The sequence below is a fragment of the Rhipicephalus sanguineus genome, chromosome 5, assembly GCF_013339695.2.
Source record: "Rhipicephalus sanguineus isolate Rsan-2018 chromosome 5, BIME_Rsan_1.4, whole genome shotgun sequence".
Taxonomy (NCBI): Eukaryota; Metazoa; Arthropoda; class Arachnida; order Ixodida; family Ixodidae; genus Rhipicephalus; species Rhipicephalus sanguineus.
In genome coordinates, this window is record NC_051180.1 from 28,640,519 (window position 1) to 28,655,710 (window position 15,192).

Sequence of the window (15,192 nt, forward strand, 5' to 3'; positions counted from 1 at the left end):
CCCGGGCTCAACTTGATTTACATCACAGCCCTTCCATCACCCCTCTTCCAAGTTTCTACCTGTTTCCAGTCGCAGCAGATATGCGTAATGCTTAGAGTTAATGAACTAAAGAAGAATAATTTAAGGGCTCGTTTTGCTTTGTTAGACGCGCCCTTAATGACGAGCAACAGACGGCCAAGAACGGTATAGGGGATGTTACTTGTAGTCTTTTAACTTTATTCCAGTAATTACGATATAAATGCGAAGAAACTACAGTGGACGAAAAGACAACTTGTCGCCGGCCGAACTTATACCCTTCGGAAAATTGCAGGCTCGATCCGAAGGTTGCAGGTTAGGTCCCTGCCAGCGGCAAGTTGTCTTTTTCGTCCACTTTATATTCTTCGCACTGATATCATAATTACTGGAATAAAGTTAAAAGACTACAAATAACGTCCCCTGTGTTTTCATTGGCCTAATTGCATTGGCATAAGCCGTGGTCGCATCAAAGACCAATGGAGAAGAGAGCGTTTGTACATTGTCACGTGCAAAATTAAACAGATATCTAAGAACAAAAATATTGTACTTCAAAATGCTGATGCTCCCCTTGAAACTTAACCAAATAATCAAGTTCTTAATATTTTACCTATGGGACCGTGCGAAACACACCTATTAAAGCAATCTCGCAAATCCGTTAAGCGTGGCCCTGACATTTGAGGTTGAATCGCTCATGATTCAATAAATCACTGATTTAGGAATGATTTCGGAAGGAATCTAAGAGAACGTCGCATGGCCCATCTCTATCACGTTGATCTTCTCGGCCCGCCAGTTCTTCACACGCGCGAATGTCCTCGATATTGCTAGCGGGCCCCTTACCGACGATCGAAATCCGCGCCCAGGGCTTGGCGGGACCCACTGTTTTTGGTGGCGCAGCAGCCAAACTACGTGCTGAATGCCAGCAACAAGTTCCTTGCAGGTCATGTGATATCACAAGCAACGGCTTGTATATCCGCATCTGCCCGTTAAGCATCGTCCAACTTGAAGTAAGCAGCAACTTCTACGTCGAACAGCGCCCGTCTTCATAAACAATTCGTCGTGTTTGAGCGATGTGTGTAGGTTAAGTGGGCGACATTGTAATCTTCTTTTCGCGCACGTAAATTCGCAAAATAAAAGACGTGAGGCAGACGTTAACTTTTGCTCGTTTAGTCGATACTGCTCAAGCAGTCTATCCAATTGAAAACAGTAAGAGAAGAACCGAAAACCTGAAATTTCCCATTGTCCTACTCAGTGTTCACATACCCTTACGAGTAATCACGGCTAGGATACAAGACAAGTATTTTCGAAACTACACTCTTAAAAAAAAGAGAGTCAAAAGAGAGTCACGACTGCCTGACTCTCTTTGTGGCAGACGATGACCACCTTTTCTCCTAAGGGGAGTCACAAGACTCCCGCCGGCGCTCCTGGTGAAATAAATGACTCCCTTGCTCCAGGGGAGTCAGTGATGGGCATAAAAATGGGCATAGAGATTAAAATAAATAAATAACAGAGGAAATAGATGCTGACAGTGAGGGATCTGTGGTCTTCGCACACGTTCTCTACGTCGAGTCGGACACACTTTGCAGCCGTTACATCAGTGAGAATTAGAGAAAAAAAAAAACGCTTCAATTAAGATTTTGATTATCAATTTGAGTGCACTTGCTTATATAGAAAAGTTGTAGGCCGTCAGAATTTATGACCTACACACTTTTTAAAAATCTAAAAAATTGCGCGTAGGTGAGGTATTCGTCACCGAATTTCAATGGTAATACAGTAAAACCCCATTATTTCGACCCCCGTTAATTCGGAAAATCAAACGTGTTCTCTGGTCCCGGTCAGCATGTGTATTGTTTAATGGCACCAAATTCTCGTTAATTCCGTCATATTTCGCCGCAACCCAGCTTATTCACACGATCCTCGGAGCGCACCTGGCACGAAGCGCCGCAGATATGCGATGTGTTGAAGCTGAAGAGCTATAGCCACGGTCTGCATGCTGGTATAAAACTCGCACGAACCGAAGAGTACCCAGAATTTATTTTTAGGGGGGGGGGGGGGAGAGAGAGTTCAACTATACGTTCTTCATGTTTGTGCGTGCGTTTGTAGTGTGCATGCATTTATACACATGTAAAATTGAGAAGTAGAGGGGAGGGGGGGGCGCGGTTGAGCCCCGCAAAACCCCTCCCTTGGCTACGCCCCTGAAACGATCGAACGGTCAGTTTATGGCCATTCTTCCGGCGAACAAGAATGTCATGTGCAAGTGGTGGTGTTGGTGGTATAGCAGTACGTTACTAAGGGATGGGTTCAGAGCACGTTAATTTCGATCTCAAGACAAAGGGGGTTCGGGCCGCTGTTACATTGTGAACAAAGTCGCGAATGACGAAAATTGTTTCTTTTACACTCCTCTCATTCAAAATAATTCTAACACGTATTCATCAGAAAATGAAAATGCACTTGTGTAATATACACTTGCTGATTTCTTTCTCGATACTTTCCATAATTCGGCATTCGGTTAATTAGAAATTTTTTTCGGGTCCCGTGAAATCCGAATTAAGGAGCTTTTACTGTATCGAAGTCACGAGCCCGCCGGCTGCTCTGTTACGTCAGACAAGAGAGCGACGAACTTTAAATGACGGCGCGGCTGTATCTTGTGGAAAGTCATCTAACTTGCACAAACACATCGCATTGCCTTTGCGTGCGAGTTTTGGTGATTATCTGTTTCTTTCGCGCTGTGCACTAGAAGACCACTATTTCCACCTTTGCTGCCGCTGTACAGCATACAATTAAGGGGAAGCCACTTCGGCGCTTCTGCCTGCAGAGAGGCGAAAGAGGGCTTTGCGCCTATTTAGTTTAAAAGAACACATATATACGCATCGCAGCGTACATAAAGAATAAGTGGTTCACTTGTGTATTTCCGAAGACTTGCCGTTTTTCCTTAGCAGATTCTGCTTCGACGCACCGTGATTGTCACGGGCAGTTCTGACGTAACAAAGCGATCGCCTTTCCTGCGCATCGCCATTTAAATTCGGTGCATATATAAAATTACAAGGAATTATTGCGATTCTAAAAACAGGGTATGCCAATAATAGTGACGGCCTACACACTCCTATCGAAGGGCCAAGGAAAGCGTAGGGGGTTATGTTTTTCCTGGTTTTTAATAGAAGTGCAGTAATTATGAGACAAAGGAAAGATTAATTAAAGGGACACTAAGAGAAACAATGAATCGGTTTAGATCGATAAATTGTGCTCTGAGAACTGATGTCGTTAATTTCGCCACCATAGCTTTATTAATAGAGGAGAAAATCAAGTTCAAAGTTTCATTTTTAAATTTGGCGCCGAAATCTCCCCGCGTGACGTCACGGATTTCAAAGTGTATTTATCGTATTTTGGCGCCATTGGCTCAACAAAATTACCCCAAACTTGATATGTTAAGTCTATGGCCCCCTCAAAGGACAATGTACTTCATTTTTACCGATTAGGAACTACGTAGTCCCTAGTCGGCGCCATCAAAACATGTGACGTCACGGCGAATGGTGCGGAAACTTCAAGGTAGCGTCGCCACCCACATTTTGTTTCTGCGCGTTTTCTCGCTTACTAAGCGTCTTCTCGCAGCAAGCGTGGTGTTTTTGGTATTGTAAAAGAGTACTTTACTAATATGAGAAAAATCGTTTTGCTCTTTAGTGTCCCATTAAAGCAGTCGAAAAGCGACTTCCGGAGGAGAGTTCTTTTTTATTCCGCCTTCATATAACTGGGATATGAAACCAAAGAAAACACTATGAATCTGCCAAAGTTCGAGCTATAGCTGCAACTAAAGCAAAAGTTATCCAATGCTTTATTAAAGAATCACTTACATATAAGAAAACAAACTGATCTTAAATTGTTTATTTATGCGGTACGCAAGCGGCACAAACAAAACACTGTACACATAAATATTTATTTAGAAACACCTCACAGGACTAGAATGCAAGGGAAGCGTGTAACACAATCGTATTGGTTTTGCATACATAGAAACAATGCAGGAATGTACAAAAATGAATATGCAGATGTGAAATTGTGAGGCATACACTTACAAAGCCTTTACGACATAAGGCCAAGGAAACATTTTTAGTTAAATAACACCAATTCACACCTCGGTACCACTTCCCCTCCGAAGTACAGATCTAGACACTCGGGTAATACCTCAGCCCCTGGCATTGCTGCGCAAACAGCACTGCCTTTAGACACTCTGAATGTGTATCGATGTCTCCTGAACTCAACAAGTTCCATCGGGTTCAACAAGAACAGAACCTCGCTCTGACCACTAAAAATGGCAGCGATTTGAGCAAACTGTGGGTCATCTCCCTTGGCCATTACTAGTACATCTCCAACATGGTACGTAATATGCTGCATAGTGACTGACTTGGCTTGCCATGTACTACCTGGAGGTAGACGCTCTTCAATGCATGGAGGCAAGTCAGATCTTTGCACAGGTTTCAGGCCTGTCATGGTGTGGCCCTGGTCAAGGACAACCTCAGCAAATTCATAGCCTTGCAAGACTTGGTGACGCTCTGCAAGTGTTTTGCAGATGTTTCGGTAGTTCTTAGTTTTTGACGCCACATTCTTAAAGTATTGGTGTTTAGCCTCAAACCTCATACACCACATTTGTTTAAGTGGACCAAAAAAGGAAATCATACGAGGGTAATGCACCAAGTAATGCAGCTTTGGGATTATGCGGACGGTTGGATAACGATCAATGAAAGAACGGAGGAATTCCTGAATTTTCATCTCAATATAAACAAGAGAGTCTGACGGAAGCTGATCAGATAAGAGCAAGTCTGTAACTTCTCTAAACAGGAGGTAGACCTCCCAGTCTTTGTTACCTTCTGGAACTTTCGAAGCGAAAATTTGAGGCAAAAGTCTGAAAAGGCACCACTTCTGTGAAGCAGTACCTTTCAAAGGGGCATTGCTTTGCAGGAAGGCTTCTGTAAGTTGAGGTGGTTTGTTAGGTCTGTCATTACGACCATAACAAAATGTGCCAACTTTGCTCAAGTCTGAGGGCACAAGAACATTTTCTTGAAATAATCCTTTGAGCACATGCTTGATCACAACTGAGCAGGCTCCTTCAAATATATCGTGCATAATATCCGGTGGGAGCTGCGTTGTGACATCGAAGTTAGGCAGGCAGCTCATTGGTGATGGCTCATTCACACCATAAAGTCTTTTGTACAAAACTGGATTGAGATGAATGGCTGTGAGGTGGCTGTCATGAAGTTGCTGCGTTCTGATGTGGCATAGTTCTTCCCTTGTAAGAGATGCAAGATTTGCATGTTGTGCCATGCAGAATCGACAAACTGAGCCCCGTGAAAAAGAGCACGTAAAGCCCCCAAGCCGGTTCATGGAAAGGTTGTCTCCACAGCACGCAAGAACAAATACCTTGAAGCAAACCTCATTTTGTCCAATATGTACATTTATCCCTATCTCTTGCAGCTCCTTTAGTTCATCAAGCAATGGACCCAAAACAGTCTCCAAGCCATACCTCTGTACATCAGCGTACTTTGCAAGAATAGCAAGATGCAAAAATTTCAGCTGAGAGCGGTATTTTGGGTGCACATTCAAAACTGTGTAGTACACAGCCAGAAGCTTGTGCACACCTCTGGCAGGGCCGATAGGATTGGCTATTTCCACTTCATCCATGTACAGCAGAATGTGAAGTACTTTAACATTTTTGCTGTGCAGTACAGTGCTCATCTGACGCTTGTAAACAGAGCCGTCCTGAAAAGTGTATAATGTGTCACTCTCGACAACTTCAGTGCTAATAAGGTGCTCAAATACATTTCTACACTGTACAAACTGACGTATGACACTGCCAACAGAAACGTACTGATACGAAGCTTGGTCGTCGCCAGCATAGGCACGCTGTTGTGCCTCCGTGAATGGGAAGTTCGCTTTGATATAGCGGGATCGTTGGTACCGAGACCGAATATCATCAAACAGGCCTACAAGAAAGTTGCAGTCGAGGACATGTGTCAAATTCTCAGGAAGAGCATAACCGCATCCTATGAGTGCCTGTTTAACACACTTGCCAAAACGCTTCAAGAGCGACTGCACCAGAAATTCAACTTGTTGAAATAAGCTGTCACAGACTGAGTACGGCAGTTTTCGACACTCAGAAATGTTAAAGAACATCTTGGCAAGGCTCTGGAGTAAATCTCTGGTGAAGCACTGCAAAGTTAGAGGGTCCGAGGGCTCTTCGTCCGACGCCCCATATCGCGAACGTGGCTCACATTGCAGACCGGGGGAATGGGAGGGACCAGTAGCACCTTCATCGTCTGCACACACTGTGTCAACTAAGCTGGAAGCTTCATTGGAATCACATAATTCTTCTGAAGCTTCAGGTGCTGGATCATTGTCAACTGCTGAGATCCACCGCTGGTGTTTACGGTAGACATGGTTCCGAAAGCTTCCAACGAGTTTGTAAGTGTTTCGGCAGCCATCAATGCCGCAGGTTACAGTGAAGTCCGGGTCTGAGGAGTGTATTTCTTCCAGATGCCAAATCACACGTGTGAATTTCGGTGCGAAGAACGGGCACCGCGGGCACCTAAAGCAGCAGGCGGAACTCATGGTCAGAAAGGAGCGTTTTACGTGACACGAAACACAAGAATATTTAGCGAGAAAATGGCCGATCACATTTGCCACAATAGCCAGCCGCGAGCGGACAACATGTTCGAAAATTTTTCCTGTGCTCACTGAAGAAGGTCAACATTTTGGTCGGGACCCGTCGAAATTGCACTGAGCCGTCAATATTGCGCTGACGCGCGCCAACGTGCTGTTTTGCTTATGGCCGCTGTTGCGCACTTCGAAATGTATTTAGAAAGCGTTTTAAAATACCAAACACGCGTGATATTTGGTACAACATGTATAGTGCCTCTAACCGACAGCTGTAACTGCGAGTGCACATGTGCCAGCTATCGCTTTGCACGTAAATAAACCTTCAGGTAAGTAAAGCCACCAACAGTTTCGGTGTGGGCGGCTTATGGCTCTCGGATCAGGCTTTGGATTCGGCAACTGAATTTTCGCGCCAATTTAGAGTTATCGGCGCCGGCCTCTCTCCATGAGCGAAACTAGCGAAACCATGGAGAGCAGTGATTGTTCCGTTGCTTCTGCGGCATCTCCGTCTGCGATTCATGAGAGCGGCAGCGACAACACGCCATTTAGTAGCCCTTCAATGGAAAGCACGTCGACTGATGCGCAACCAGTTTGCCTCGTTTCGCATGGGTCCTCGAAGAAGATTGTCGCGCTGAAAGGGTCCCGAAAGCTGGCCGATCTGCAGGAAAGTCTGCGAACGAGTGGATTTGCTCATTTGATGGCGAGCAACCCGCTAATACAGGTAAGCGTGAACAGTGCACCGACGCCCTTATCAGCACTTGTTTTTAAAAGGCTTTTCTTTTTTCGAGCACTTAAGATTTGGCCAGTGCGCGTAGTAATGTTGTTCAGTGTAAGAGTTGTAACCTGTTTTTATGTTGCCGCGCGTTTCACTGACACTAATTGTTATCTTCGCTGTTAGAGAACCTGTCAGCAGCGGGGTTTATTGCGGGACATCGATTCTTACGACGTTACCCTGTTCGCCGTCGATGTAGTACGGCCTGAATGTTGCTTGTCTAGAGTGATCGAGCGGCCGACTGCAGCCACTGCCTCATAGAAGCTGCGAAGTCCCACATATTTATTTATTGTAGCACACTGTCCCGCGTGCGGTTGATTTGCGTGGGAACGCCGCGGCGTCGGCCTCTGTATATTTCCGCCAAATATGTCCGAACCGACGGATATGACACTGTGTGCTTCAGCCTGTGCTGCATATTCATGTGGAATATGCAGCCGCTGGCTTAGCACGTATATCGGTGAAGGTAAAGTACTAACTATGCGGCCCAGAATTGCCTGTCGCCTGAGTACATTGGCACATAGTCATTACAACAGGTTAAGTGCATGTAACAGTGATGGGAAAGGAAAACGGTGCTTGAGTAAATGTCGGTTCAATATCCCTTGCTTCATACGTAATGTGCAGGCTTATTGATAAACAAATGGTGTATGTTTTCAGATCTACAATGAAAGGTTCCAGTGCTTCGTTGATCTGGACGAAAGTACAACAGTGAATGATGGAGCGCTCATCAACTTGATTGCTTCGCAGAGCCACTCCGAGTCATCGGGAGCAGTTGAACAGCCGTATGCACTTTATTTTATCCATTCCAGAGTTATTCCTGAACCACAAACTGCACTGAAATGTATCATGTGCTGGAAGGCTGAAGTACAGTGCCCATGGACTGAAATGCGGCATCAAAACATTTAGTATCACCACTGGTATGCGCAATCGCTTATGGTGATTGCGTCAACAAAAATGGCCTTTTAAGGTAACTTTGGCTCTCGTATAATTGTGCGAGTCAAAATGATAACGACATGACCTGAACTGAAGGCGGTGGAAACAAAATTATGTGCATTACTTGGTCTTATATTGTTGCATTTCAATCTGTAAGGACTGTACTTGTACATTTAGTCAGATGATAATTTGTCACTAATAAAGTGCAAACTGCAAAATTGGGCATCTTCAAATAAGTTGCCCATTTTGAAATTTAGCAATAAAAAAGAGGCACCCACCCACACACACACATTGTTTCTAGACTTACAACTATCTTATTTCTAATAAAATGAAATTATAAGATAAACTCGGAGTACGCTTATGCTTGCAAATCTATATTGCATGCAAGGACCTGAAAACCATTAAGCATACAGAAAACACAAGGCTATTGTCATCTTCTGAACACATGGCTTCTATGCAGCCTAAAAGAAGCCACATGCACTTCTTAATTTCTAAGTTTATTTATGTTTTTCTCATGCTTCGTGATTATCGGGCTTTTTGCATGTGATATAGCTATGCATGCACACTCTTGCCTTTGTTTATAAGCTTGGTTTTAACTACCGTATTTACTCGATTGTAACGCGCACCCGTTTTCCGCGACCAAAAAAAAAGAAAAAAACTAAAACATGGATTGTAACGCGCAACCATTTTTCGTGAGAGAAAACAACGAAAAAAAGTTTGTAGGAGTTAACCTTCGCACATTCCGAAGAACAAGTATTTAGGTTTTAAAGAACTAAAGTTTCAAAAAATAAAACACAGTCAAACAGCGGGCCTTGCCGCTAAACTGTCACCACTACGGCGGCGATACGAGTCGCGTAATGGATCAGTCCTCGTCGCTGTCGGACAACACCTTGTCGCTGTAAACGCTTTTCGATATCGGGAAACCGGCCCTGCTTTGGTCCACTGAAACCTTTTCGTGAAGCTTTGCTGTAAAATATCTTCTGCTTCTGTTTGCGCCAGTCTCGCCCGCACGTTTCGGGAACTCCGAACGACCGCGATGCGGCCCGATTTCCGTCCGTCTCTGCACATGTAATAACTTTTCTTTTAAATGCGGCATCGTGGTGCACTTGTCGAGTATTTCGAGTCGGCACTTCCATGCTGTCGATGCAAACGCAGAACGGGATGACGAGCTCCTCAGCACACGTACGAACTATAGTGCCTATACGAACTAAAACTATAGTGTACTAGTACACTATAACTAAAACTATAACTAAAACAATGGCCGAGGCGCGTAGGAGGCGGCCATTTTGAAATGCCGATGGCAATATGATAACCGAGCTTTTTTTTTTTTCGGTACTCGATTCTAACGCGCATGCGATTTTTGGACTCGTTTTACCGAAAAAAAGGTGCGCGTTAGATTCCAGTAAATACAGTAATAAAAGTTCAGTTGTGGGTACAGTGACTGTGTGTGTGTCTTTTCGTGGGTTAGAGTTAAAAATTATTTACTAATCAAAAGCTGTAGTGGCCTATATATTTAAGGTGGTTTGTACACTTGCTACGCTTGTTTTTGTTTTTCTGTATTTTGAAAATTTTGTGGGAACGAGTGTGAGCAGTTACTTTTTATGGTTTTTTTCATATCAACCCCATTTTGGGGGACTTCAGCATGACATTATGTTTCCATTTAGCTCAGGCAGGTTTAATGCAGAAAAATTTAATAAAATATTTTTGTAATACAAGTGCTCGATATATGTACCAGAAGAAAAAGATAAGCTTAATTACTTACAGAAACTTTTGAAGGTCCTACATACTTTCATACTTGGAAATCCGGCGTGAACACGACGCAGACACAAGACAAGAGGGTGAGGGACACAGGACGAGTGCTGCCTAAAAACTGAAGTTTATTGAAACAAAACTGAACACACAAACGACCAACACCACACATGCATAGGACTTTTAGGTCACTTGAAAGAAATTGCTAAGCCTGCGTATCTCACAATCTAGCAAATAAGCGAAAGGTTAAGATACGCAATTGTCACCCATAATTTTGATGAAGAATACTACCGCGAGTTCATGAGCCCTTTTATGTTTGTGCTTCAAAATACAGTGTTGTTGAAAAAGGGGTTGCACCAACATGACCTGCAATGGGCTGAAAGATGTGACGCTCAGGGGCGTAGCCAAGGGGGGGGTTGGGGGGTTCAACCCCCCCCCCCCCCGAAATTTTTCAGTTTTGCTTGCGCATATATACACGCACACATACAAACGCACGCACGAACATACATAAAGTATGGTTGAACCCCCCCCCCCCCCCCCCCCCCCCCCCCCCGAAAAAAATTTCTGGCTACGCCCCTGGTGACGCTCGTTGATGCAATATCTGACTGGCCTATGTATGCCTTTCTGCAGGAGAGGTTAATTCTATGAACAACCACAATAGTGCAGGAAACGGTGGGATTGTGATGCTTGCAGCCTGCAACTGCTTTTTCTCTAGCCTTCCCAACTCCTAAAATTAAGAAAAGCTGTGCTGCAATTGAGAATGCTAGAGGAACAGTAGTTAAAGGCTGCTCCGTCAATCATCGCAATCCAACCGTGTCCTGCACCATCGGGGTTGTTCATAGAATTCCCCTCTCCTGCAGAAAGGCGTACATAGGGCAGTCAGGTAATTGCATCAATGAACATCACATCTTTCAGCTCATTGCAGGTCATGTGGGCGAAACCCTTTTTTCAATAACACGGTCACTATGTTGAAGCACAAACATACAAGGGCTCATGAACTCGCGGCAGTTTTTTTCATCAAAATGATAGGTGACTGCATGTTTGAACTTTGTGCTTATTTGCTAGAGAGTGAGGTATGCATGCGTCGTGTTGGTTGTTCATGTGTTCAGTTTTGTTTCAATAAACTTCAGTTGTTAGACAGCACCCATCCCATGTCCCCCTCTCGTCTTGCGTCTCTGTCGTGTCTGTGCTAGTTTTCCTGAGTATTCACTATTTCCTACTTGCCCACATCTCTACCTTACCGCTATAAACTTGTCTCAGATATTAGTCTATCTGAAAAAAAAAAAAAAGATACTCTTTCTGGCTATGAAGAAAAACTGGAATGCTTGTGCTTTTTGCAAACATTATGCACTCTTTTGACGGGCAAGTTGGTGACCGATCATTTTGACATGTCCAGCAGCTCGTATAAATATGACTCAAGGCAGGATAAATGGTCAAGATAATTGGTTCTCCTGCAAACCATATTTCATTTTAAGAAGAGCCTCAGTGCTACCTTGAGCATATAAAAAAGAAAGGAAGAAGCCATTCCTATTTGAAGGCAGTACTATCATGTTTCAGTTGACTATTCAAAAATGAAATTTTGCACTTTTGTGTCATGACTGATAGTTGTTGAACAAGAGTTGTCACTGCAGGCCAGAACGTGATTGTCAATGCAATAGCGTTAACAGAGCCCATGTAGCAGAAACTCCAGTGTTGGTGGTGGCAGCGTCGACTGTGAGTGAAAAATTGGCATTGTCCATGAGCAAAAACACAAGATAGATACAATAAGTAAGTAATGAAAATCTTGGGTTCCAGTGGGAATTGAACCCAGGCCTTTGGCGTGGCAGTCAAATGTTTTACCACAGTCACACTTGTGCATGAAACTGCTGAGGAAAAAAAAAACATATACCTTTGCTCACGTCACGGTTGTCTCTCTCAAAGAGATACTTCGAAAGTGTCATTCCATTGTAATTGCTTTTTTTTTCTGGCACAGTTTTTTGAGTAGGATGCCCATGTCTGTGAGGTTACCAATAATGTATTCCTGATGCCTAGCATCTACACTGCAAAGGGAGAAGGTGTTGTTGGCAAGGAGGTATTAATGTAGGTAGTCAGTAAAATTTACACCCCTTTGCGTTGTAATCAGTCTAAGTCGTCATAACTGCTGATGCTGACTGTCCATACACTGTTGCAGAAAGCAGGCACTTTTCTTGCTAATGACAAGTGTCTGCATTTCTAGAAAGTGTCTCTGCTGTATTTCTGAATGGTCAGCAGTGGCAAAAGAGATAAATTTTAGCATATGAGCGATAGTACGTGGTAGAGTATTTCATTTTCTTTCCAGCTCTTTTAATGTTTATTTGTGTTGATTATAATAAATTAACTTCTTTTAGGCTACTGAAAAGTGGAGCTGCACCTGACAAGATGAAGCACAGCATGAATTTCCGCGATACACACTGCCTCAGTGCCGATGGGACATTAACCTGCATCTTCGAAATGTGAAAGCAGGAGATGTGCCGGACAACCTCAGGAAAAAGATAATTGAATGGCTTTCATTTAATCTGTCTTCGCAGACAATGTAAGTGTCAACATTTTACCCGTGTGTAAGAAAATTGGGATTGAATTGGCACGAGGGCTCGTCCTATAGTAAATGTTTTGTAATTATCTTTAATCACATGCTTTTATTTATTTATTTTTTGCAACTTTGTACTGCACCATGTACCTTGAGGCATAATGTCAGTTATAAAATGAACCCACAGTGGTAGCTTGGAAGGTGAAGGTCATGCCACTAAGCTTGAGGACATGAGTTCGACTCCTAGCCACCACAGAGTCATGTCAATGGGGGGCAAAACTCAAGAATTTCCTCTGTACTTGAATTTAAGTGCACGTTAAAAAACGGCTCGTGGTCAAATTTATCCAATAATTTAAAAACCCCAGGTGATCCAAGTATGTCATAAGCTTTCACAATATAAATTTATTCCCCGCTAATTACGCCCATAGTTTATGCGTCACATCTGCTGCCAAAAATTGATGTATGGTGCTGCATTAAATACCAGGACTGTTTCATGAGCAAATTTAAATATGAAGTGCCCTCAATTTTACTGCTTTCACTCATGATACAGTCATCATAAGGTTCCATAATAAGCAAGCACATAAAGAAACCAACATGCCTAATTAGGGATGCAGGAGCCTTGTAAGGTACAACTATCTCTTGGATTCATTCATCCAAGGAATCTCAGTTATGTTTGAGATTGTTTAATGGAAACAGTTGTATTACTGTGGTTTTCAAATGTTTGTTTTTATGCACTTGTATTCTGCAAAAAAGTGATGTGGGCTTTTTTTAAACATATAGGTACCCAAATAAGTGTACAAGGTTGCTGCAGTGAGCCTTGTAAACGCCTACCCACAGCTAAGAGATAGCTCAGACTCTGGCCACGTAAGAAAATTTTCTGATTAGTTTTTATCATTTCAATTGTGTTCGCACATTTAAAAGGTTAGCATGCGCTGTCAAACAATTTGCAGCACATTGTAAAGTTTGCAGTTATATTTTCCCTCAGCTGTTGTACTTGTTTTCTTGTCATTGAGAAGACATGCGTGGCTTCATAGCATGGCTGTTTGACTAGGTACAGGTCTGTCCAGAAAGTAGTAGAACTGAATTCTTTTTTTTTTTGTGCCACTCAAAACACTTGATCGACCCATGGCAACTTTCCCATAAGCCCTCTTGATCATGTCATGGGTCTCGTGTGCCGTTTTACCCAGTTTGAAGTAAAACTTCACCAAGTAACACTGCTCCAACAAGTTTATTGTAGGGATGACAAGGCACCTTGATAAGGGTTCACCAAACTTCATCTACACTCTGTAAAGGCTTGGAGATGACTGGCGACTGGTGCACTGGTAGCCAAGTCCCTCCAGCTCAGGAACATTCCCTCCTCACCAAGTTTTGGCAGGAAAAAATCAGTCCTACTACTTTCCAGACAAACACTGTATTCATGTGCCAGCAGTAGCTCTACATCTAATATGCTACATTGCTATAACTTGCAAAAGCTAACTGCATGTTGACCTAGTGGTATACCTTCATACATATATGTAGTGATTGTTCATAAATATAAGTAATGCGTTAAAATCTGTACCAACATCAATGTCAAAGAAACCTACTGCTGCCATACTGAGAAGTGTGTTATTTCAGTAGGAACATTTCAAAGCATCATGGAAATTGTGCGAAAGTCTTTCAGAAGCTGAGGTTAAGCTGTGTGCTTGTCTATTTTTGGCTCTCTACTGTTTTTACCATTTTATTTGAAGCCAGAACACCTTGAAACCATTGACCTGTCATTAATGTAAAGACAAATGCTGCACCTTTATTCCAGATCTCCTGGTACATGTGCCTTAGAAATAAGTACAAGAACATGCGCAAGCGAATGCCTCCAGGATGCCCGGAAGTAGATGCTCAAAAGAGAAATTCAAAGCAAGGAAGTTGGGCAAAAGCTCTGTCGCTTCCTCTAAAACTGGGTTTCGAAGACAGGTGAGGAGCTACACATTTTCATGCATATTTTATTTATTACATGGGGAAGTTTTACTTTGCTGTGCATTTTAGTTGTTGTAAATCACTTCATATCTTTTATGTTTGTGTTTGTGTGGGAAAACTAAAATTCTGCACAACTTGCTCGCTCAATTCATTGTCTGTGCACTTTCAATTAATTGATTTGACCAGTCGCTATAATCTACTCGCCACCAGGTTATTTTAAATGTCGGCCGTCTCACCAGATTTTTGTTGTCCAGAAAAACAACCTAATACATCTTTTCTGCTGACCCAAAAAATGCAAATTCATTCCTAGTTGGGATGATCGCATTTTGATGGAGCAAAATGCAAGAGGCCAATTGAGTGTGTGATGCCAGTGCATGCCACGCAACTCTAGATGGGTGAAATTATCCAGAGCCCTCTACTAAGGCATCTCTCATAGCTGGGTTTACTTTAAAACCTTAAATCCCATGAACCAACTGACTGAAACTTAATAAGTTTTACAGTCAAATCTGTGCATGCGTGCCCATCTAAGCTACTTCTATAAATGTGCTGTTCACTGTTTCCTGCATGAGTTCACAGTGAAGTGACGAGCCAC